The sequence below is a fragment of the Balaenoptera borealis genome (assembly GCF_965194805.1).
Source record: "Balaenoptera borealis genome assembly, chromosome: 10".
Lineage (NCBI taxonomy): Eukaryota > Metazoa > Chordata > Mammalia > Artiodactyla > Balaenopteridae > Balaenoptera > Balaenoptera borealis.
This window is the reverse complement of record NC_138874.1, coordinates 10,938,261-10,962,504: the sequence shown is the minus strand read 5'-3', so window position 1 is coordinate 10,962,504 and position 24,244 is coordinate 10,938,261. Positions and strand designations below refer to the sequence as shown.

Below are 24,244 nucleotides of genomic sequence, written 5' to 3'. Positions count from 1 at the left end.
GGCGCTCATACCCCATCATCACCATCCACTTTGGGTACCCAGCTCCACACGGGCCCGCCCCTTTGTAAATCTTCTAAAGCCACTTGACATGTGTGGGCACGAGGGCACTGTCTCCTCAACCAACATACTTTTAGGGATTCCTTGTGTCTTCCAGTTATTTTCTGTCGCCAGTCTCCTTCCCACAGTTTATTCACATCTTGGCATCCCACCGAGCGCTGTTGACCAACCGGTTCCTGTCCTTTCTCCTCCTGTCAGCAGGGTGGGGTCAGGGGTGAGTAGCCAGTTAGTCAAAGCTCCTGGATCCTCTTAAGTCGTCCTGCTACTGAGTCACCGAGGGAGCGCAGACAAGCCACTTCCCTTCCTCATCCCCCACGTCTGCAGCCTCGACAGGCTCTCTGCACATCCTGAAACGACACGGCTGGAAGGAACCTAATGTCCTCTGTACACAGGAGGACCCATTGTCCCGCTGTCACTCATGAGAGCCAAAGGGGGTGCTACTGATTGTGCTGGGTTTGTCCCTGGCAGGTTCTAGAATCCCAGGTAAAAACTGGGACCGGCGCAGGCTTTCCTTAGCTCACGCAGCTAGAATAACAGCAGCTTGCTTCGGCCTCTGCTATCAGCTTTGCTGAGAGAAGAGGGCAAGAGGTTCAGACTGTCTTTCATACATTTCTAACCCACGTGTAAAAATCATCAGGCACAACTCTCGGGGTGAGCTGAGAAATGGGGGAGCGGGGTGAAGCTGAGCAAAGCTGTCAGGGTGACAGAGAAGGCTCTTGTCTGCCCATGAGAAGTCCCGGCCTCAAACCTTACCCCGTGCCCTGCCCCTCTGACACTTAGGCTACCCTGATGTCAAGCACTTGCTTATTGGAGGTGTCTAAACAACACTTGGCCGAGACAACTAAGCTGGGCCCAGAGGAAAGGCTAACAGAACTCCGGTTTGGCTCTGAAGGGCTTTAGTATCTTCTGAGAATGGGAGTGTTTGCGTATGATACCTAATCTGGGCCAGCAGCTCTCAGGCCCCTTGACCGACATCCTTCTTCTGGGAAGGAATACCCAGGTAAGCCTAGAGCAGCGGTCCCCAACCTTTTCGGCACCAGGGACGGGTTTCGTGGAAGACAGTTTTTCCACGGACGGGGTTGGGGGTGGCAGGGGGGCGGGGGGGATGGCTCAGGCAGTAATGCGAGGGATGGGGAGCGATGGGAAGCGGCAGATGAAGCTTTGCTCGCTCGCCTCCTACTGTGCCCGGTTCCTAACAGGCCATGGACCGGTACTGGTCCACGGCCCAGGGGTTGGGGACCCCATGGCCTAGAGAACCAGTAAGCAGTGTGCAATCATCACCAGGAATCAGCAGAAACAGAGCCGCCCATGCTTGGCTCAGAACCCAGATACCAGGCGCTGGACAGGAATTTGCCCTTAGAAAGCTGTTGCCTAACCTTCTCGTTCCTCAGGCTCCTGCCTCCTTGACAGAGGCCAAGCCCAACAAGGATGCTGGCTGAGGCTAGGCTGGTCAGCCAGTGCCAGCTCACTCAGGGTTAGACCAGGCTGGGAGGAGCCCAGGCCAACCTGTGGGATGCCAGGCACCGGGTAAGATCCCAGGGGTAGGCAGGTCTCTGTAGCTCCCGTTTCCCAGTGGAAAAGGGCAGGTTTCCCCAAGGCTGTTGAGGGAAAGACTCAACCTGTCTTCAGCCTGGGTCGGATCGACCTAGAACGACCCGGGATCCAGGAGAAAGCCAGAGACCGTTACGGGCCTTGCCTGGAAGCGAAGAGAGGTCTGGCTACAACGGGATCTCCAGTTGACACAGTTTCAAAGACGAGCCCAGCCCTGCGGTGTAGATGTGGGGTCTGTGGCCTTTGTCCCCAAGCAGCCCTACCGACATCTTCAAGGGTTGGTTCCATTATCAAAGAGAGAGAAAGGAGGAGAAGAACAGGAGATGGTTGTCTGGGAGTATTTATTTTCCTTTAAAATGTCAACTGAATTGGAAATGTCCCCAGGGACGCCTAAGGCGTTTTGACTGTCAGCCCATGGGGTGGGCAATACATCCAGTCTGTCCGTTCTGCCCTGCACGCTGTTGGCCCTTGACAAATGGGTGACAACACCTTCATGGTGGCCGCCCTCACAGGAGTATCCGGGTGGCACAGGAGGGCTTCATGGCATTCAGCGGGGCTTCCTTCCCGTTCCAAGTGGACAGCTGCAGAATTTTGGAAGGGTACCAGGTAGATTAAGTTGCAAACATTTCTTCCTTCTCCAGGAGCCACAAAACAGATCTGGGGGATGGGGAGACGAGAGTGGGCTGAGGGTCAGGGCACAGAGGGCTGGCTGCAGATTAGGTGTCTCTGATGAAAGAAACCCCAGCGAGTGCAGTTCCTCCCCGAGTGACTTTGCTCTTAGCAATTCTAATGGTAAATAACTGAGTATGCGTGTCCCATTCACATACACACAGAGATTCCATGTCTCTGCTCAGGGAAGTAAGATTAGGAATCCGGTCCTTTTCGTCCCTTTAATTTCCTGCCACTCAGCCCCCAGTCCAGAAGCTCGGTGGACAAGGTACTCTCGGGGGGTGACAAACAGCTTGGACACTTCAGGAAGATAAAAGCTGCCTGTTGGGGGTGAGAGAGGCCAGTGGGAGCGGGGGGAAGAGGCAGGCCTGCGGAGGTTCATCCTCACCACCGTCCAGTTTTAAAATCTCAAGTTTGCTCTCTTAGGTCCCTTGGCTTTGAGTCTGTCCCGATAGACACAGGGAAGGCTCAGCACCTGGGAGACAGGTGGTCCGGGCCCAAGCAGAAGAGCTGCAGCTTCTCAGATGAGTTAGAATGAGCCACAGCCCAGGCCTCTCTCTAGTTAAGCGGAGGCCATGCCCCAGTTTTGTAACACTCGAAGGCGGAGGGTGAGGAACTGGCCCTGATCTGCATACAGTGGGGACGACTGCAGGCCCAGGTTCTAGAACTGAGAACCCACTGCCTTCCAAGCAGCTCAGAGGCCCTGGGGAGCTCACCCCATATGCCCACCCTGCTTCCTGCTCCTCCGAGCCCAGCTGCAAGCCCAGCTTCCCTCAATTCACTCCAAAAAAGTCCCATTTACCTGTCCTCGGCCAACTCTCCTCCACATGGCAAGTTCCGTCTTCCAGGCCGGGAAGGGCCACTGTTGACATCACCTCCGCAGAGGGAGGAGAGACACCGAGAAGAGGTGAGTCAGTGATGTCGCCACGTGCCCTTGAGGCCGGAGGGGGTTTGTTCTCCTGCCAGGTGCTCTGCATTCTTTGGTGCTGGCTCAAGCCACGGCCCTGGGGCACCAGTCATCCTATCCAAACAGGATGGGGTAAAGTCACTCTTGGATGCCCACGATCTCACTGATTAGTAAATCCGAAGAACACGTAAGATGAAATGTACAGCCATCTCAAGTGGATGAATTTATTTACGCATTTAGTGAGGGATTTTCCACTGCTTTCTACATGAGCAAGAGGTACAGGCTGGCTTTGGATGGTGTCTGATTAATGAGAGGCAGATTTGGATAAAAACATTGTAAGGTCTAGAATGTCTTGGATGCTATTCACGGTGGAGTCATTGGAAGTTTATAATTAAAAGGAAAACAAACCCGATCTTTTTGTTCCTAATGCTTTCTGGTGGACGTTAACAGTTGGCTTACAGATTCAGCAGATGCTGGAGTTTCCCGAGGCTGTGGTGAGTAGTTCTGAGGACCGGAATGCTGGCTGAAGCGCGTGGGGTCCTTTGTTTACCAGGGCCTGTCCTTGTCCTTCTTCGAGGTGTGGCAGGGCCTCTGGTCATCCCCCATCTGTGTCCTGTGGCAGGAAATAAGGACGCAGGGGCAGGGCAGCCGGGAAAGGGCTGAGGGGACCTAACCTCTCCCTTTTAGGTTCAGGGGCCTCCCTCAAAGCAGCCTGTGTGAGAAATGGACCCGTTTCTCAGTACCGCAAACGGGGACACCCAGCACCGTCCCCTCATCCCAGCCAGCATTCCTCCATCAGCGGCCCTCACTGCGAGGGTCTACGTACGAGACACTGGTGGGTGGGTGTTGCAGGTGGTCTCAGGGCCTGCGAACCACAGCTTGGGGCTGGTATTTAAGTTGAATTAGGGAAGTAAGACACGTGCACAGAAGTTCCAGAAACATCGAAGGAGTGTGGCCCTCACTGAGTATGGTGGTGGGCAGGCTTCAAGAGCAGCTGGGGTGGGAGCTGGTACTTGCAGGATTAAATTAGGACACCGGAAGATGGGAGGGTGCTTTGGGCATGGCCAGAAAAGGAGGGACACTTGGGGGCGGGGAGTTCTCAGCACAGCGGCCCTGGGGCCGGGCGGGGCGCAGGGGGAGATAACGCGGCCAAGGCACGTTCCAACCAGCCTTTGGGTGTCCTGGAGAGTCAGGCTAGGGGGTTGGACTAGATTCAGAGGGGAACCACGAGAAGGTTTCGTAAGGAGGGTCAGCTTCAATGAGGCAGTATTGATGGACAACTTACCCTGTTCCAGGGACTATGGTAGATCCTGGGCGTTCAACCATGAATAAGACATGGTGTTTGCTCTTAGAGACTTTCTAGTTTGGGGGACGTGAGAGATAAGAAACATACTTTCGGTAAGTGATCAGTGCAGTGGTAGAAATATAACCAGGTGGAAGGCAATCAATGCAGCCAGTTATCTCTTTGAAATCTATCTAGTCATTCTTTGTGTTTCATAAAAAGAAGAATGAAATTTCCCCCAACCTCCCAAAGACCACCACTGCTGACACTTTGGAAATATTTCTGAAGTCATTTTTTCCTGCCTTGGTTTTTATTTGGTTTTAACATTGTGGTAATCATACCAGGTTTACAATGTGCTGTCCTGCTGCATGGAACATTCTAGTTGTCTCTTTTTCTGCATATTCAATTTATCCTGGTTCTTGTGAATGTTCTTTTTTTTTTTAAATACAGCAGGATCTTATTAGTCATCAATGTTATACACATCAGTGTATACATGTCAATCCCAATCGCCCAATTCATCACACCACCACGTATTTTTACATCTATTTCATGAAAAGTCTCACTTCCCTGCTTTTTTTTTTTTTTCTTCCTTAGCAGCAAACTTTGAAAATGTAGCTTCTCTTCTTTTCTTCCTCTCTCTCTGTCTTTCCCTCCCGTCCTCTTTTCCTTCCTTCTTTTCTCTTCCTTATACTTTCTAGCTCCCTCCTTCCTGCCGACCTTCATTTCAAGCCTCCCTTTCCCGAGTCAGGAAGGGACATCTCTTTCAAATCTGCAAGTATCTTTGTAAGACACACACCAGAGGACTTCTCGAAGGCCCGAACTCCAAGAAGTTTTGAGGCCCCTGCTGGGCAGAGGAAAGATTTCTGCTGATGGCAAGACTGACCCGGGGGAGCTGGGGCTGGTGGTTGATTGCTCTAAACCACGGACAGTTGTCAGGATGGAGAAAAGGGGAAGGTGAGACCAGGCAGGGCCTGAAAAGGTGTTTCCTGGATTTTTCAAGACCGTAGAGTCTCAGAGAGAGGGAAGTAGAACATATTCTATTTAGAGAGGAAAACAACGTGTTGTCTGTCAACTACGCCATGGGCCCACACTTGGAAAGGGATGTTTAATATTACATAGTGTTTACAGAAATGTTTCTTAAGAACCGGTTTGCCTGTCCCTCGCTTGGTACCATTCCTACGTAGGTGTACACAGCCTCTCTCTCTCTCTTTCTCTCCTCCCACACCCTCTCCCCTAACCCAGTGAGATTTCCAAGAGAACCTTTGTTCAGTCATCGCGATCACAAGCTCTCTTTGTCCCACGTGCCTGTCACTGTTCCAGGACCTTGTGTGTGTTTTTCTCACGACATCACCAGGAGGTAGCCGCTTTCATCACTCACAGACAGGTTCCTTCCCTCGTCCAAGGTCACAGGTGTGTGTCAGAGCCTGGATTTAGACCCAGGTCAAGTGACCCAAACCCATCCTCTCAGCCACGGCACGGTTCTACGATTTCTCTGTTACGCATTTTTCACTTCACTGTTTTTCAAATAGAGGGTAGGATTCCAGTGGAATACATGTGATGCTCAAAGCTCTTTCAACTTGAACGTAGATTAGGGACCAAGACTCTAAATTCTCTGCAGTTCAAGTTGCGGAGGACTGCTTTTTCAGGCCAGGTATGGAACAACTCGGGAAAGCTCCTTGCCTTTTCCTGAACCATCTGGAGAACCGCTTGGAGCTTTGCCTGAGCAGGATGGCCTGGCCTCAGAGACGTCAAGGCCTTGGGTCCCTCTGACATCACGACCCAGGGCCCCAGAGCAGGGACAGTGCACTTTGCTCTACCCAGAAGTCTGCTGCAGCCACTGGTGTCTGTTCCCGTGGAGTCCACTCCCCGCGCCCCGAGCCTCTGTTCCTGTCTCTTTATCAACTAGCAAAGGAGGGTGTTTACGGAGGAGAGAACTGTGTCGGGAAGAGGAAGTCACCATGGTTGATTTCTGAAGATCCCTCCCGTGTGCCTCCCTCCTGGGCCACCCTGAGGGACTTTCACTCAGTGTTGCAGCCCTGCCTGGAGTGTACCCGCTCCCACCTGCCACGTGCTTCCTGCCCCAAACGTCAAGGTTTTCATTTGACCAGGATATCATGAGCTGAATAGAATTAAAAACAGCCAAATACCATCTTGTGTACAGTCATTTTCTATTTTCTGAAGTCATCACGGAAACCTCTCCCTAACGACGCCAACCTCCGGATCATACCAGTCGCCGAGGAGAAACTCCGTCACTGCAGGAACCAACCACAATGTAAATCAGCTCGCAGTCCGCGAGAGCTCGCTCACCCTCACGCTGTCTGCAGCCCAGGTGGGTTTTTCCATCACATGCTTTTTTGGCAACAGGGAGCTGGGGCAGAGGGAATACTCAATTCCCTTTCCCAAAATACCTCCAAGGAAGCCACGAGAGTTCAGAGGAATGCTTATTTACACTTGCAGGAGCCGGGTGCTGGGCTTCTGGCTCCTGAGTGCCCTTGACCCTGAGCTTGGGCTGTGGGCAAGGCCCAGCACGTACATATCATTAACAGATCCTTCCTGCTCCCCTGTTGTATCTCCAGCTGGGTGGACGACCATGCTGCAGCCATCGTCCTAACCCCCAGAACCTCAGAATGTGACTGTGTGTGGAGATGGGGCCTTTCAGGAGACGATTAATGTTAAATAAGGTCATAAGGAAGCGGGCTCTAATCCGATAGGTTTGTCCTTAAAAGAAGAGGGACAGAGAGAGACCAGAGATGCCCATGCACTGGAAGATAGGCCACATGAGGATACAGAAGGCGGCCGTCTGCAAGCCAAGGAGAGAGGCCCTGGGAGAAATCGAACCTGCTGACACCTTGATCTTGGACTTCCAGGCTGTATTTTGAAAATACAATTCATTTCATAATTTGGGTATTTACTGGATTTTGTTTTTTCTCAGATAACATAATCCCATATCTCAATAGATCATGGCTATCAAACTTCAGTATGATTTCTTGACACGTTTAAGTCTGTTTTTTTTTTTCCTTCTAAATTACCTATCCCTACGGTTATTCTTTTATACTTGTTGAGTATAGAGTTAATTATTGTCATATGCAGCGAGTCTCTGCTTTTTATCAAGTTATATTCCTGGAAAGTTTATGACAAAGTGAATTGCCTTAAAGTAGATTCTATTTTACCATAGGAGCAATGATATAATTGAAAGTTTTATTCTTGATTTAACATCAGATGACTTTTAGATATGACCATAATATGTCACAAAAGCAAAAACACAGCTGTTTGAAACCTCTGTAATTGATTGCAAGAGGCAAATGAATGCCCAAGCCATTTAGAAGGGGATTAAGTAGATTATAAATATTTTGTAATAAAAAGGGCTGTGTGTGTGTATAAAATAGAAAAATTCCTTGTTTTTTTTCACCTTTTCCCTGACAGTCCATTCCACACACTGGCACCGGATTAATCTTTATAGACGACTCCAAGTTGACAGACCTTTACTAGTTCCCCTTCTCTCGTAGGATTGAGTTGAAATCCTCGAGCGTGGAAGATGCCCACACGGGAGCCTCAGCCGCCTCTCCTCCCCAGCCTTAGTTCACTGTTCAGCCAACTGGTCAGCAGCTCCGTGTCCTTCACACACATCGCCATCTTCCTGCCTTGGTGCTTTTGTTCTCTGCCTGCTCGACCCTCGCCCATCTCTCCACCCACGCAAATCGCTTTCCTCCTTGGAGGCTCTGCTCCAGTCCCTGTACCTCCCAGACCTACACAGCCCCCCACCCCCAAGCCTGGGGACTCATGCCGGACCCTGGTCCCTGGTCGGTGGGCCATCTTGCGTCTCCCTGGGGCATCGCTCTATGCTGTTTCTGCCGTGTTGCACCATCCAGGCTGGACAGCCAGTTCCATCCACCGGTGTGCATCAGTAAAGGGAAGGGAGAGACACCAACCTTTGCTGAGCACCTAATATGTGCCAGGCACCATGTCTGGCATTTCTATACATGTTCTCTCATTGAATCCTACAACCACCTTATGCGGTCGGGATTAGTATTTCCAGTCACAACTGACAATACAGAGGCTAAATAACTTCTTCAACTAACTCGGCTCAGAAGTGATGCAGCCATAATTTAAACCCAGAAAGTACACAGGAAGAATCTAAAACTAGAAATCAGGAGATCTCCAGTTCAATTAACCTCTCTGAATCTCATTTTTGCCCATGAATGAAGACGGCTAATAATATCCGCCTCTTGGAAATGTGTGAATTCACGGAAGACATACTTCTGAAAGGCTTTATCAGCCGTCGTGATACCATTGCTCCTGACGCCTAACACTCTTCAGTAAATGTGTGTTGCTAGATGGTTTCTATTTCTTCCTGTAAGAGTTGCCGTACCTGTCTCGCCTGCGGTGCCCACTGTCTCCCTGCTCTGAGCTGGTAACAGTAATATTCGTGTTTTCAACTTGGAAAAAGAATCATGCCACGATCTGCTAAGAAGCATTTCCGGGTCCAGAGTGATCAGATAGGCAACACTTACCTGCACACATTTGCAAGCATTACTCAATGTCCTCAAGAGAATTCCTCCCAGCATTTTGTCATCTGCATTGGAGAGTGCTAACAAACTCTAATGCTTAACGTCAGTTTGCTTCTCCTTGAAAGATAACAATGGTCAATAATCATGGCTGTGTCTCCTACTTGTAGGGCTCACTTAAATGGGCTGAAAACCCTTGAGATGGGGGTGATTATCAACCTTTGCTCTGCAGAACAAGCTACCTGAGAAAAGTAGTATTAGTCACATGCGAAGTCATATATTTATTTATTTTTTTAATTCATTTTATTGAAGTATAGTTGATTGACAATGTTGTGTTAATTCCTGCTGTACAGCAAAGTGATTCAGAGATACATATATCTATATATCTATATATAGATATATATACTTTCTTTTTTAATATTCATTTCCATTATGGTTTATCGCAGGATATTGAATATAGTTCCCTGTGCTCTACAGTAGGACCTTGTTGTTTATGCATCCTATATATAATCGTTTGCATCTGCTAATCCCAAACTCCCAGTCCATCCCTCCCCAGCGCCCCCCCCCCGCCCTGCAACCACAGGTCTGTCCTCTGTGTCTGTGAGTCTGTTTCCTCGAAGTCGTTTATTTTTGCTAAGCATTCTGTTGTTCCTTTGCATGATAATGGTAATTGAGTTTGGGCTTCTGACTTATCATTCCACACCTTCTGAGTGTTTTGTGTACTACTTCAGCATCTTATAAGGGCTGAGTTTCTGTTGTTTACTTGGGTCTTCAGGTTTTCTTCTTTGTCCTTGTCTTTTCTTTCGTGATTACCCAGCTTAGTTCTTTGCAAACCCATTTTCTCTATTTATTCTCATCACAGTATGATTTTGACCCTCAGCTTTCCTATTTAACCTTTCAGAAATTTCCCGAAGCAGACTCTTCTCGCCCTGCTGTAATTAGAGTTCCTGTCTCAGAACTTGCCCCGTCTGTAATTCCTCTCCTGCTTGTAAATTTCCTTTCATTGAAAGGAGTAAAATCAGTAACTCTTTCCAGGTCTTAATTGTAGTTCTAATAACTTGGATTTTTTGGTAGGAAACTTGCTTACCCTTCGGAGTTCCTTTTCTACCACAACTGGTTGCACAAAATTAGACTTATTTTTAAGATGGAGTGGTCCACAAAAATAGGCACCAACAATTCTGGTGCAGAAAGTTGATAACTTCTAGATACAGATTTGATTTCTCTATCCTACATTCCTGTTCTATAAGATTGCCCAGTGATCAGAACAGAAACTTTATTCAAACAAATCCACTCTATAGTATCTATAGTATGCAACCTTTCCCTTTCTTGTCCAATATAAAAGCCTTTTCCCCTCTGCCTAGTTCAACTGTTCATAAATATTAATCGGTCCCATGGATTCAGCTTTCTATTAATAGACACCTCTGTGGATGGACATCAGATAGTTAATCCACTTTAACCAGTCTCATCAATTCTCTTTTCTGGAGAATGCTTGCTTTAGAGAACTCAAAGGAAACGCATTTCTCTTTCTGCTTTCTTTGGCAGGTCTCCCAGGGAAGAGATGAAGGTGAGAGGAGGTCCAACCCACCAGCATTTCCTGTCATCCCCACTGTCTTTGGCCCCAGGGTACTCCATCCTGTCTGCCCATGGGGCTCAGCCCCACATCACCTGTCACCGCTGTCCACGCCACCCAGCTGCCATTACAATGGTCCACCCTTCCAGGGGGCCTGGGTGGCTGTGTCTCTTGGTGTGTGTGTCCTGCCAAGAGCCCTGCTAAGTGGACATGAGATGGGACCAGCATCGCTGGTGCGGTTGCTCATGGATTGCTGATGGACTGGGTAGGCGGGAGGTCAGTCTGACCCCCCCTTGCTGTGGGTCGTAGCTCGTCTTCCTTGGTCAAGCAGACCCAGCTCTCCTCACGTGGGGACACTCTGCCCACGTGGCTGGGTGTCAGCAACATGAAAGTTCACTCGCCCCCTTCCTTTGCTGACTCTGATAGACAGGTCTCTTGTATAGAGGGGTCCTCTCCTTCTGTGGGACCACCTGAGGCAGAGAGACTGTTTCTGAGCTGCTTGAGGATAATCTCTTTGGGAAAATGTTTGCTGAGCGGCTAGCAGAGGTGAGCCTTGTGTGACCTGAGAGGTAATTAGGTTACAGGTGTCCAGCAGACCCACTTGTGCCTGCTGTTCTGGAATGAAAAGCAGACGGGTAAATAGAAGAAAGAGGTGTGTACAAGGTTACAGAACAGAGGTCGGTGGTGAAGGTGAAAACTGAAATTCAGATTTCACACAATTAGAGTTCTCTCCCTCTCCCCCAGCCAGGGGAATAATGAATAAAAGATAGTAATAATAATGGTAATAATAATAAACCCATGTACACTGTTTTATGTGTTAGGCATTGTTCTCATGGTTTAAATATATTCACTCATTTACTTATCATATCAAATACAATAGTCCCCATTTAACAGATGAGGAAAAGGGACATTCAGAAGTTAGGTAAAGTGACCAAGGTCATGAGAGAGAGAGTGTGCGGGACCAGGTCTCAAACCCTGGCAGTCTGGGTCTAGAGTCCACGGTCTTACCCAAATGTGCGTGTTTGTGTTCGTGCATGCGTGCACACGTGTGTGCGTACATATGTACGTGAAAGAAAGAGAGAGAAAGTCTTCTCTCAAAGACAGACGTGGAGATGGTGATAAGCATATGACTCCTATAGTTCCTCTCCAAAAAATATTCCCAGACCAAATAATGGCTCCAAGAGCTACCATTATGGAGTGCCTATTCAATCTTCTTCAATTTTTTGCAATAATCCATCAAGATTTTTCAGTTTATAGATGAGAAAATGGAAACCCAGGGGAGTGAAGTGAATTGCTCAAGACCCCTCAGAAGGGAAGGGAAGTGCCAGGATAAGAGTCCAGAGGCCACTCTCTTTTCAGGTAACCCAGGGACTCGTCTGGAGAGGGTCCCCTTCCCTTGCCAAGTTCATGGACCAGTCATAGCTCACAAAACTCTTTCATATTTTTTTTTTAGAATTTTCATGACGCATATTATCAAAGACCCTTTATCTCTATCATCTGGCTGATAAATTTAATAAGATCTGACCTGACTCTATAGGTCGCTAGAAGAACAGAATGGACACCTCTTTGCTGATCATTTCTACACGGAATATCAATCCAATATTCTGGATTCATTGACATGCACATATTTCCAGAACTAAAGAGATAACCTGATGATAGTCCCTGAGGGAGCTGCCCCAAAACGCAAGGAAAGAAGATGCACCAAAGGAATATTTCTCCTCCTTCACTTAACTTAGGGTCTGCTTGTTTTGGTCCTACCCTCCAGGGATTTTTCGGACTACCTGGGTCCTAATCTGGACATGATAAGCTAGGATCCCCTCTTGACTGGTGAACTCATGCGTGGCTTCATGCAGTCTCAATCTGCCTGGGGTTTCGTCCGACGGATGATGAAGGCACAGGTAGCCGGGCGAGAAGCTGACGTGAGGAGGCCGCGGTGGTATGTCTCCGAAATTGTCTCCATCCTAGCTTTGTAAATCTGTGTTCAGTTTCAGGCCAGAAGGTCCGCAGGCCGAGCTGTAGGAGCTGATTCAGGCTTGGGGGGATGCTTGGTGAGAAGGGGACGGGAACATTCTGCTTCGGGGGAGAGACGGAGTCACGCAGGATGGAGGAGAGGGCTGTTACCTCCATTCTGTGGGTGTCTGGGCGCTTGCAGAGGACCCAGGTGTTCTCTGTTTGGGGTGCAGACCGTGGCCGTCAGTGGAGTTGGGGGGGGAGCCAGCGGAACAAGGGCAGGGCTGTTGGCACCTGTGAGACACGGATTCTTGGAGAGTGGGGCAGGGGACTTAGATCCTGTGCTCGCTGTGTTGGGGGAGCCATCAGAGCCTGTGAAATCCGGGCCATTACTGTTAAGGGGACTCCCAGTACCCACAGACTGTTGGAGCCTGGCCTTTATAAGAACGATACCCACACAAGTGGGGTGGTCTGTGAATACAGGTGCGGTGGATACTCCACCACCAGGCAGCCTTCAGAAAGGAGATAGGTTCACATTTGTGCTTGGGGATATAAGCACACGCTATAAGAAGATAGAAATATAGATACGTATGTCTCTTTCAAAAGATATCTTAGTGCCGTTAGTTCCAGAATCACAGATATCATCCAGGTTACAGGAGCGCTGAGGATGGACACCTGTACCCAGCGGAGTCAGGGAAGTAAAAGTGCACAGAGTAAGTCCTGGGAAAGCCGACCCACCTGGAGGCTGAGAACAGGTGGGCTGAGGAAGTGGCACGTCCATCTTGGCAGGTGCGATGCATCATTGACCCCGGGGAGCTCCCCTGTGTTGCTTGGGCAACCAGGGTAGTTTCACAGGCACCCAAATACAGGCACATGTCAAGGGCATGGGGTTCAGTCCCCAGGAGCTCAGCCTGGAGCTCCCACTCAGGCTTTCCAGTTCACCTGACACTGCCCCCAAGTTCCCAAGCAGATGTAGAGTCAGACTCCCGTGCAAGCTGGGGGCAGACGCTCCTGTGCCTTCACTAGTTCTCGGCCGACCACCAGCAGTGCTCGGCACAGCACACGTATCTGCTGAGTCTTTCATCGTAATATTGGTACTTTAATTAAAGGATCCAGAAAGCCGATTCCTAAAGGAAGCTAGTATTGAGCCAGGCCCTTATGTAACACATCTACTTGCCGTAAACAAGAGAACCAGAGAAAGATCTTCTACTGGATTGAAATTGCTCCTCCTTTTTTTCCTGAAGTTTGGACAGTAGCCTTGAAATAGTCATCTGGAAGGATGACACCATCCCGTGTTAATTTTTGTACTTACAGGCCCTCTCCCTTTCTGTTCTCCCCCTTCTTCCTCCACCTGGAACTGCTCGTCTGGGAAGGGAGTAGAGGTTTTTCCTTGGCGTAATGTGTGAGCTGAGCTCTCCCAGGAGTGGCAGCCTTGGCCGCTGCCGAAGCTTTTGGGAACCCGGTAAGGAGCCTTGATGGCAGCAAGGGAGAAGGTCCTTGACAACCTTTCCGGTCCTTTACTGCTCTTCCCAAGCCCTGATTAGCTTTGCCGGAGGGGACGTTATCTTGCAGGTTTCAGCCGCCTTCTTCATCTCGTGTCGGGGAAATTAGGAGGGATTTCCATTCAAAATGAGATAGAATTGATTTAAAAAGGAGAAGAGCCTCCCCTCTCTCATTTCCTGACACTGAGTCAAGTGGCTTCCAGAAAAGGTAGGACGATGGTTGACTTTGTCTCCTTCTGGTTCAGTCACCCCCAAACTGTACCAGTCGGAAAAAGGGGTCTCTGGCCCCCTTTGAGTGGGTTTTCTTCTTTGAGGAAGCCTGCAAACTACCCTCCCAACTGTATCTTCCTAGCTCTCTCCCCATAACATTGAGAGATTTTTGTTTCCAGAGAAATGGCTGGAAATTGCTTAGGGAAGAGGGGAGACTGATGGTGATGAAGGACTCTGGATGGGGACAAGAAGGAAGCCACCTGATAGCAGTGCTGCGGATAAAGTTCTCACGTACGCCATGGCGTCAACAAGTTAGGGAAGGCGTCAACAAGTTAGGGAAGCAGGCAGAGGGGCCCAGGTTGGTAGATGTGAGCTGCGTTAGGTGAATGCTCGCTGGACCCTCGGGAGACAGAACAGGAGACAGGACATCTCAACCAGTCTACTCTTCACCTGAAGACATGAGAAAAGTATTCAACCTCCTTATCCCATTTATATTTTGCCACGTAATCTGTTAAGAAATGAGTTAGAGGCCTTAAAGTTTCCTATCACTTTTTTCTGTCAATTCATACTTATACTTTGAACAAGTTTTGTTTTATATAAGTCATGGCTATTGTTACTTAGGACTTAAAATGTATGTCTGTTACCCATTTCATTCCAGAAGATGATGTCCTTCATCAACAGAATATTATGTTCTGTGGCCCATGAATTCTTCCAGCCTTGAATTTTAATTTGATTGGTATTGATTTGGGGATATATATTTTCTTTTTACTTTGCGTTGATCTGGTGAATTGGGCCAGTCTTCTAATTGTTACGAGTTAGTATGCCTCTTATAGGCAGCATGTAGTTGGATTTTCCCGGACAACATAAATTAAATTAATAAAAAAACGCCCTAATGAATCAATAGCAATAGTAGATATTAAACAAGTTGCTGAAGAGCTACATTCAAGAAAGTCAGAAGGCTCAAATGGGTGTATAGTTTATGGGTAACTTTTTTCAAACTTACAAAAAAATTAATTCTCATACTAAATAAATCATTGCAGAACACAACAAAATATATAAAGCTTTCCAAATCAATTTATAACTTTGTGTAATCTTGTTACCAAACCTTGGGAACCCAGAACAAAAAAGGCAGCTACACACCAATCTCATTTATAAATACAGATAAAAAACCTTAAATTGTTTTAACAAATCAAATCCAGCAATATATTAGAAGAATACTATATCATACCAAGGAGATTTTATTCCAGGAATGCAGGGATGGTTTAATATGAAGAAACTAATAATACAATCTACCACACAAAATGGTTTGAGAAAAAAAATAATCTCAACAGATACTAAAAAAGCATTTGGTAAAATTCAACATTCATTCCCAGCAAAAGCAAATAATAAACATATACCTAACATCATAGTTAAGAATAAAATAACAAAGATGATACTGTTAAAAAAACCAATAAGGATGTTTATTACTATCCTTACTATTAAACATTTTCCTAGAAATTTCCATTATAGGGCATACTGAGAAAATAATAAATAAAATTAAGTAAAAATATCAAAAAAGGAAAAAGTATTGCAAATTATGTGATTGTCTAGAGTGACTTGAGTATAAACTACAAAAGAAATTATCTATCAAATATATATTTGAGAAGCAGTAAAGCTGGATAATCAAAGGCATAGGCTCAGGACTGCCATTTGAAGTCTGACTCTGCCACTTGCCAGCTATGTGACCATGGACAAAGAAATGAAGTCTATTAATTAATTAAGTCTATTAAAGAAATCAACCAACTTTGGCTTTTTACTCTGAATGAAAATTCATTTGAGGGTTTTGAGCAGAGGTGAGACACCTTAAAATTAATAAACTTATTTTTTCGGTATCATAGAATATAAGTGGTTTTGTTTCTTTATATTTTTTGTACTTTCTATTTTTGGACAATAGCCTATATTTTACTTGCTAATGATAAAAGTAAAGACTTTTTGAAGTACTGGATAAGAATTATTCAAATAAATGTGCTATTAGATTAAGTTGCAAATAAAAAAATTATACTTGATTGTTCTACTCTATCAGGACTGAACTGGAATTTAAATCAGAGAGTCTAAAAGCCAAAGAATAACAGTGGTGAACTACAAGAAAAATATCTCAAATTATTTGCAAGTCAGAGGTCAGTGCTCCCTTCTGCCTCCGCTTTGGGAAGAGTGCCCAAAGTCTTCAGGGGACACAGCATTTCATGCCCTGTCTTACTCCCATTCCCACCCTGAATAGCTTTTTTCCCAAAAAAAGAATAAAGAATACTCAATGAAAACTATTAAAATGCTTGGCAAAACTACACAGACACACACAGAGGTCAATTAAGTATAAATAGTTCATAGCAAAACTGTCTTTTTGACTCAGCCACTAATATCTACCCAGCTCCAGATTTAACTGTTTGGATGAAAATGACGGTGTAGAACCGGGACAGCCCGCCAGCCACAGAGGAGCTCCCACTGGGAGCGCTCATGTTTGTCTGAAGAATACGTGTGCGGTGTGTTTTCCTAAGAGCACAGGAGGAGATAACGGATACAGACCGCCTCCCTAAACCTGGAGAAGGTGATTTTTTTTTTCTTTCATATTTAATCTTTCCACCACCAACTACCACTTTTTTTTTTGGTCTAAAACACAATGTCCACTCTCTCCACTCCCTTCTTTGGATTTTTGAAGCTATTGTTACCTTCTTTTTTTTCTTTTAAGGCTCAGCTGCTTTACGCCTGGGAAATGAATACGCTAATAACCATTATGAGAAGACAGCCTAGCCTTTTGGAGGACAAATGCTATGGGGTGGTGTAACCGCAGAGGCTCAAATCCTGGCCCTGGCATTTAGTGTGTAAGGCTTGCTACGTTCCTTCACCTTCCTGGGAATCATTCTCTCCATCTGTGCATGCAGGATGGCAGTACCGGATGCCATGTTGTTTGGTTTGTGAGAGTTAAACGAGATAACGCATTGTAACCTCTTAGACTCTATATACTTTAAGATGCTCTTGTCCTCTTGACTTAGCTAAGTGCTGTACACTCACTGCTCTTGAAGTAAAATTGGAGCAAAATATTTTGTAATGCCAAAATAAAAACAAAACCCCACTCTGTTAGCCTGTTTATACAAAGATTATTAAAGTAGGAAACATACTTTGAATTATTTTTTTTTCTTAGATGGAGGATAGGAGTTATTGTTATTCACTTATACTGTTTGGGCACCAATAACATGTATCTGTAAGCTAATATTTGATAAGGAGATAGTCACTTTACAGACTGCCTCCCTGTATATTAAAAATCAATTAAAACTATGTCCAAAGCCCAGCCGAAAACCTCCATTTCCAAAAATAGGGTTAGGCATTGAACTACCTGAAATCTCTCCTACTACAAAGTACCTAGAAATGCTGAAAACCTGTAACATCCTTTTAAATTCATCATTTGAATTCCAAGAAAGTAAGAGAAATCCCTGGGGTAAAAAAATGAAGATGAGGGACTTCCTTGGCGGTCCAGTGGTTAATACTCCACACTTCCACTGCAGGGGGTGTGGGTTCAATTCCCTGGTAGGGGAACTAAGATCCCACATGCTGCGTGGCGTGGCGAAATAAATAAATAAAATAAAGATTCAGTGTTAAGAAATACACCAACTAATGAAGGGTTAAAAAACGTTTAAAAAATGAAGATGGATGTGAATAGCAAAATGGTAAGCACAGCTACTGTTGACAACTGCCTGGATAAAGAAAGGAGTCGAGACTGGGCGCGTTCAGGGTGGTATGGCCGTAGATGCAAGAGGGAAGAGATATGGGAACATATGTATATGTATAACTGATTCACTTTGTTGTAGAGCAGAAGCTGACACACCATTGTAAAGCAATTATACTCCAATAAAGATGTTAAAAAAGAAAAAAAAGAAAGGAGTCGGAGGATGCGAAGGTGCCAATCTTATTCGGCAAGAGGACTTCTCTCTCTCTCTCTCTCTCAAAATTTCACACACACGAGTTCCCCCCATACCTATCCCCAAATTCAACAGATTCAATCAAGATTTTGCAACATTACATTTATCTTTCCTTTTTTAAAAAAAACTCAAGGGAAGATTTTGATATTTTTTTATTACTTAGAAGATTCAGAGAAGGAAGCAGGGGACCTTATTCTGGGGGTGGGCAGAGGCCTTTATCTTTAAACACTTCTTTCAGAAACAACATAGAATTAGCTTTTCCCACGAAAAGATCTTTACTTTCAATAAAACGTGTGTGATGCTTCTTTCTATAAATACATATCCTTCGTAATTTAAAGAAATGGAACTCTGTGGGATTTTAATGTTAGTTTCCCAAACTTGATCTCTCGTAAAGTACTGCAGATTGTGGGGTTTTTTGGCTACTAATTTACATCTTCATCTGTGATAAAAATAATAATCCAACAGGAAAACTTTTCAACAAGGAGAGAACATTTCTAATACTATGAAAGATTGGGTTCTCTATTTCTGGCTGCCACAAGTAATTAGTCTTAATAGCTATAGTTGATTCTAAGTAATAATTCACCGAAAATTACACATTCTTTGTGAAAAAAATAAACAGTACATTCAAGTAGAGCTATTTCCTTTGGTACAAGCATTCCAGAAGTGAAATATATTTATCTTTCTGATGTTAGAATTTCAATGGTTAAACAATGATTAAAAATTTAAAATAATTTTTAAAAACTTTATTGAAGTATCGTTGATTTACAACGTGTTAATTTCTGCTGTACAGCAGTGATTCAGTTATACATATATATACATTTATTTTCATATTCTTTTCCATTATGGTTTATCACAGGATATTGAATATAGCTCCCTGTGCTATACGGTAGGACCTTGTTGTTTATCCTTGGAGCTCTGTCTTTATTCTGCATGTTGATTAATTGGACTCAGCATAATCAGTTGCAGAGGACGTCAAAGTTTCTGCAGTTAAGTGCTTCAGAGAAACAGGGATTCTCAGGGCTTTACGGAGACGCTGAATTCTGCTTAGCACCACGCTGAATGAGCTGGACCTGGTTCCTTTTAGCACGAGACTGGTTAAAATCCACATAGCGCTGAGATAATAGGAATTACCTTAAATTGTATTTATTTGCTTAAGGGTGTATGTCTTGGTTTCCCAGATAGACTGCAAGCTGCCTGAGGGCATGAACCATAGATTATACCTCTTTGTTTCTAGTCCACAGCTATGCTCACAATTAAGCACTCAGTAATTATTTGTTACACATACTAATGAGTGAGCTCTTTAGGATGAGTAATCAAAGCTGGATATTCAATCTCCTTGCCTAAGCTCTTTGGAACAGGCACCTGGCTTACCAGGCGTACCGATCTAGTTTTGGGGGGATTGTTGACTCAAGGGGGAAAAATATAAGTTTGTAGAAATGCAGAGAAAGGCACAGTGGAGGAAGAGGAAAGGAGTTAAAACTGTAAAGGTATAAACAACCCCAAATTCACATGGACTGGTTGAGTGCACATTTTAGTGCTTACCTAGGACCGTTGGTCATCTCTATGTTGGATGATTTGGTTCATTTTCCCAAGCCCAATTTCTCCTTCTAGCTTACCTTACTCTAAGTACAGCCCCTGGATAATCAGGCCCTGCAGACTCCACATTATTAGTCTGGTGATGGAGAGGAGATTCAACGAGACAATTTATCAGCTGGTCAGCAATCAGAGGCCTCTGAAGGATTTTGAGTGAAGAGTCACAGGGGAAAGATCACCCCACCATCTTTAAGTCCTGCCCTTCCTTGCTCGTGCTGTTCAGCTTTTCCTGAGTTTCTAGAAAACCTCTTTATATCCTTAAAAGGCACCCCTCAACACATTTCCCTTATTCTTTGTAAAATCGGAGCTACTTTGAACAGGCTGCTGGTCTTTGCAACCAAACGAGCTATGTCTAAGGCACCTTCTTGATGCCAGTTTCATATCTTGGGCATTCAACGGTCAAACTGCAGCCCCGCTGGCCACTCCTGCAGATGGTAGGGAGTCTTGACTGATCCACAGTATCTTAGCCAAAGGAGGCTTGTCTCAAACCAGACCTGAGAAGGTCCAGGACAGAAGGAATCCAACATGAGATCAGGGCAACTTGCTGATTCCCAACAGTGAGGCATGTGGCATCTGCTTGTACCTCTGACCCAACTGACCACACACAGTGGCCTTCGCTCCTGTGACAGCACTCAACCCAGCCAACCAGAAGAACCTGCAGCAGGGTCATAGAATTCCAGAACTGGAATAGAGTTTAGAAATCTCTTAATTCATATATCAGCTCTACAGCTTTCCTTACAAGTGATCATCCCATCACTTCTGAAACATGACAGGGCAGTCTATTTCTAGATAACTCTAGTGGAAAGAATGCTGACCTTAATTTTAAACCCAAGTCTACCTCCTTTTAGTTTTTCCCCATTGGTACTTGTTCTGAACCTCTGCAGACATACGCAAACATAGAATCCCTTAAAGAATGAAGCCAACCCTTCAAATATGCAGACAAAAGAATGACATCTCCTTTAAGTCTCTTTCTCCAGGTTAAATATGCCAAGTCCTCCGATCATGTCTTCTGTAACGTAATTTTGAATCTCTTCACCATCAATGTCACTTTTTTGTCTGGCTGTGCTCTAAATTGTCTCTGGATTATTCTTAAAAATGTGTCAGCCGTGCACCTTTGGATGGTACTTGAGCAGGGGAGAATAGAGCGAGGCTAGCACCTCCTTTCTTGCTTATGATTGCCTTCACCTTCAGTGCACTGCCACTTTCACCTACAGTTGTGTTTGGGTCCACCCAACCTTTCCAGTCATCGACGGAGTGCTGGCCCAGAGTCAGCTAGCTAGGCTCTGACATTTGTGTTCCATCCTGGGGGCACTACAGTGGCTAGTCTTGCCCTCCCAACCTTACCCTCTTCTTAGGGAATCAGCCTCTGCCAGCTCCACAAGGGATAGCCCCACCCTCTCCCCCTGGACCTAGGAGACCCCATCCAGGTCAGTTAGCCGTGAGGAGCCTTTGGAAGGTCCTGGAGACGTGGAAGTGACTCTGCCTTTTGGGATGGCTATGGGCAAGAAGGGAAACCAGGCTGCAGAGGGCATGAAGGAGGCTTCCGGAAGCAGAGAGGAGTCCCTAAGGGCCCCATGGAAACAGAGTCCGAGAAATTAACCAATGACTTGTCAGTTTCCACAAGTTCCCACTGAACCTCTTCCAACTAGTTTCTATGAGGTTTCTCTGTTTGTAAGGTTAAATTCATTTGAATTCAAGATTCTTCGAATGGATTTTGGTTCTGAACAAACACTCTTTGCCAAGACTTTAAGCAAGTCTTGGAATCTCACTGGGCTTAATTTTCCTTATGGATAAATTGCATGATTGTCCGGTAGTCTGCTTTCACTCTGTGATTTTACATGTTATTATTCCCATTCTATAATTCTGTACTTGGGAGGGTATTTATTTTTTAAAAATAAAAACTGAGATGTATAACTTTATATATAATCCCTGGTAAATTTCACCTTGGTTCCGGTTAATCTTCCAAAACATCTCACGTATTAGAATACGTTTGGGTCTTTGATGATCAGATAGTAGTAAATAGAAGAAAACTTGAGAGTAATAAGATCATGCTTCTTCACAGAAGTCTGTATAATAGTTGCCTCTCACATTGGATGAACTGTCCAGAAATGTCATTTACATGGCTTAGAAATTCATTCATTCATTAATCTATTTATCCATTCAGTAATTTCACTAGTTCGTTGTTGATTGAGGGTATGTTTTCCAACGTCAGCAGAAAGATATGTGAGCAGTAGATGCAAAGCTTTGATTTACTGTGATCTGTTAGGATGGCCACCCCAAGCACAAAATGTCCACATCTTGAAGGACCTGACAAGTGGTGCATTGGACCAACTGGAACGCCCAGTCACCATGCAAGGTCAGAGATGCTGCATAAAGAACTAGTCAAACTCAGACTAGTCAATTGGCTATTTGCTGGCAACATGGGCATAAAGACTTGGTGGGAAAGGATGCAGGAATTTTGGCTAAAATGAGCTTTTGTCTTCTCTTCAGATTCCAGTTATGCAAGGCTGTCCCCATCCCTCGTTACCTCAGATAAATTCAACAGCAGCTTAGAGTTCAACTTGGGAACTGGGAGCAAACAAAGAGTAAATCTTTGAGGCAAAATGTGGGCTGTGTCTATTTGTGGTTCATAGATGCTTCAAAAAGACAGGCAGGCAGAAAGCAAGACTGACTCCCAAACACAGTGGGTTGGGAACACACACACCTCTGAATATGTGAGGAGAAGAGGAAGAGCAGGAAAGAAGAGGCAGACACCTGCCTCACTGTCACCTTGGCCACCATCCCCAGAGGGCTTTTTGCAGCTGGTTCTTCCTGGGTAACCATCGCGCTCCTGTGAACGAACCATCGAACCCCCAGTCCTTGTGCCTGGTCTTGGGATCTGGAACAATCAGAACTGTTCCAGATCCCAAGCCTAAACTTCCGACCTTCCTCAGCCCCTCAAATGCCTGCCCCACCCCATTCTATTAGCTCCCCTCTGATCTCAGTTTTTTCCCTTCCCCACCACTCCCTCCTCTGCTTCAGCTGCTCAGTGAGCCCCCATCCCCGGTAGAATCCTTCAGTTGGGCTCAGTTTCTTTTTTTTTTTTTTTTTTTTATTGAAGTATAGTTGATGTACAATGTTGTGTTGAGTTCTGCTGTACAGCAAAGTGACTCAGTTATACACATATATACGTTCTTTTTTTAATATTCTTTTCCATTATGGTTTATCACTGGATACTGAATATAGTTCCCTGTGCTATACAGTAGGACCTTGTTGTTTATCCATTCTAAATAGTTTGCATCTACTAATCCCAAACTCCCAGTCTATCCCTCTCCCTCCCCCCACCCCCCTTGGCAACCGCAAGTCTGTTCTCTATGTCTGTGAGTCTATTTCTGTTTTGTAGATAGGTTCATTTGTGTCATATTTTAGATTCCACATGTGATATCCTGTGGTATCCGTCTTTCTCCTTCTAACTTACTTCACTTAGTATGATAATCTCTAGTTGCATCCATGTTGCTGCAAATGGCATTATTTCATTCTTTTTTATGGCTGAGTAGAATTCCGTTGTATATAGGTACCACATCTTTATCCATTCATCTGTCGATGGACATTTAGGTTGTTTCCATGACTTGGCTATTGTGAATAGTGCTGCTATGAATATAGGGGTGCATGTATCTTTTTGAATTATAGTTTTGTCCGGGTATACGGCCAGGAGTGGGACTGATGGATCGTACGGTAATTCTATTTTTAGTTTTCTGAGGAACCTCCATCCTGTTTTCCATAGTGGCTGGACCAACAGTTGGGCTCAGTTTCTTCATCTGGAGAATGGGCATAATTACCCCTACTCATGAGGCTGGAAACACGCTATGTGTGTTCAGTGCAAGGGGTAGGCCTGCTCATGGCACCCACTCAGTGAAGGGCGGCCCGTTCTCTACTGCATCTTCCCCTCTCCTCACAAATATGCTTTTTCCCCCACTTTGGAAAAGACCTCTGGCATTGCCAGCATCTCCCTGCTCCTCCTCACCCTCAGACCTCAGGAAGGGCTCCTCTGCCCCCCGCCTCCTCGCCACAGGCACCACATTGCCAAGGACGTTATAGTCTCGTTCCGACCCCATCATCCCCCGCTCTGCCCTCACCCTGCCTCCGCTCTTGGATCCAGCCTCTCAAGTTCAAAACCTCAGGGTGAGTCTCAATGCTTCCCTCATTTTCTCTCTCTCTACTCAGCAGATGACTAGATTTGGCTGATTCTATCCCAGAAATGTCACCTTCTTACCCACGGCCTCAAAGCCAGCCTCCCCACCGTCTCTGACCAGGACCATCATGACTTGTCTCCCTGTACCAGGCTTGGACTCTTCACTCCACACTTCTGGCCCAACTCTGCTTAAACACCTTCAGTGACTCTGTCATCTCTAGGACAACGTCTGACTTCCTTGACAAGCACATGGGGACCTACCGGTGGCCTCAGACGTCCTCACCGCAGGCCAGGCCTGTCATACACGAGCTGGACACAGGGACCTCC

General features: G+C 45.7%; 1 long non-coding RNA gene across 1 annotated transcript; it reads right to left on the bottom strand.

Moving 5' to 3' along the window:
• Window positions 1–1,932: 1,932 nt before the first annotated feature.
• Window positions 1,933–9,691, bottom strand: LOC309635905. The gene is made up of 2 exons (XR_014249096.1): window positions 3,080–9,691; window positions 1,933–2,265 (listed from the first exon to the last, which is right to left on the bottom strand). It is a non-coding gene; the product is annotated as an uncharacterized lncRNA (long non-coding RNA).
• Between the last annotated feature and the right edge of the window lie 14,553 nt (window positions 9,692–24,244).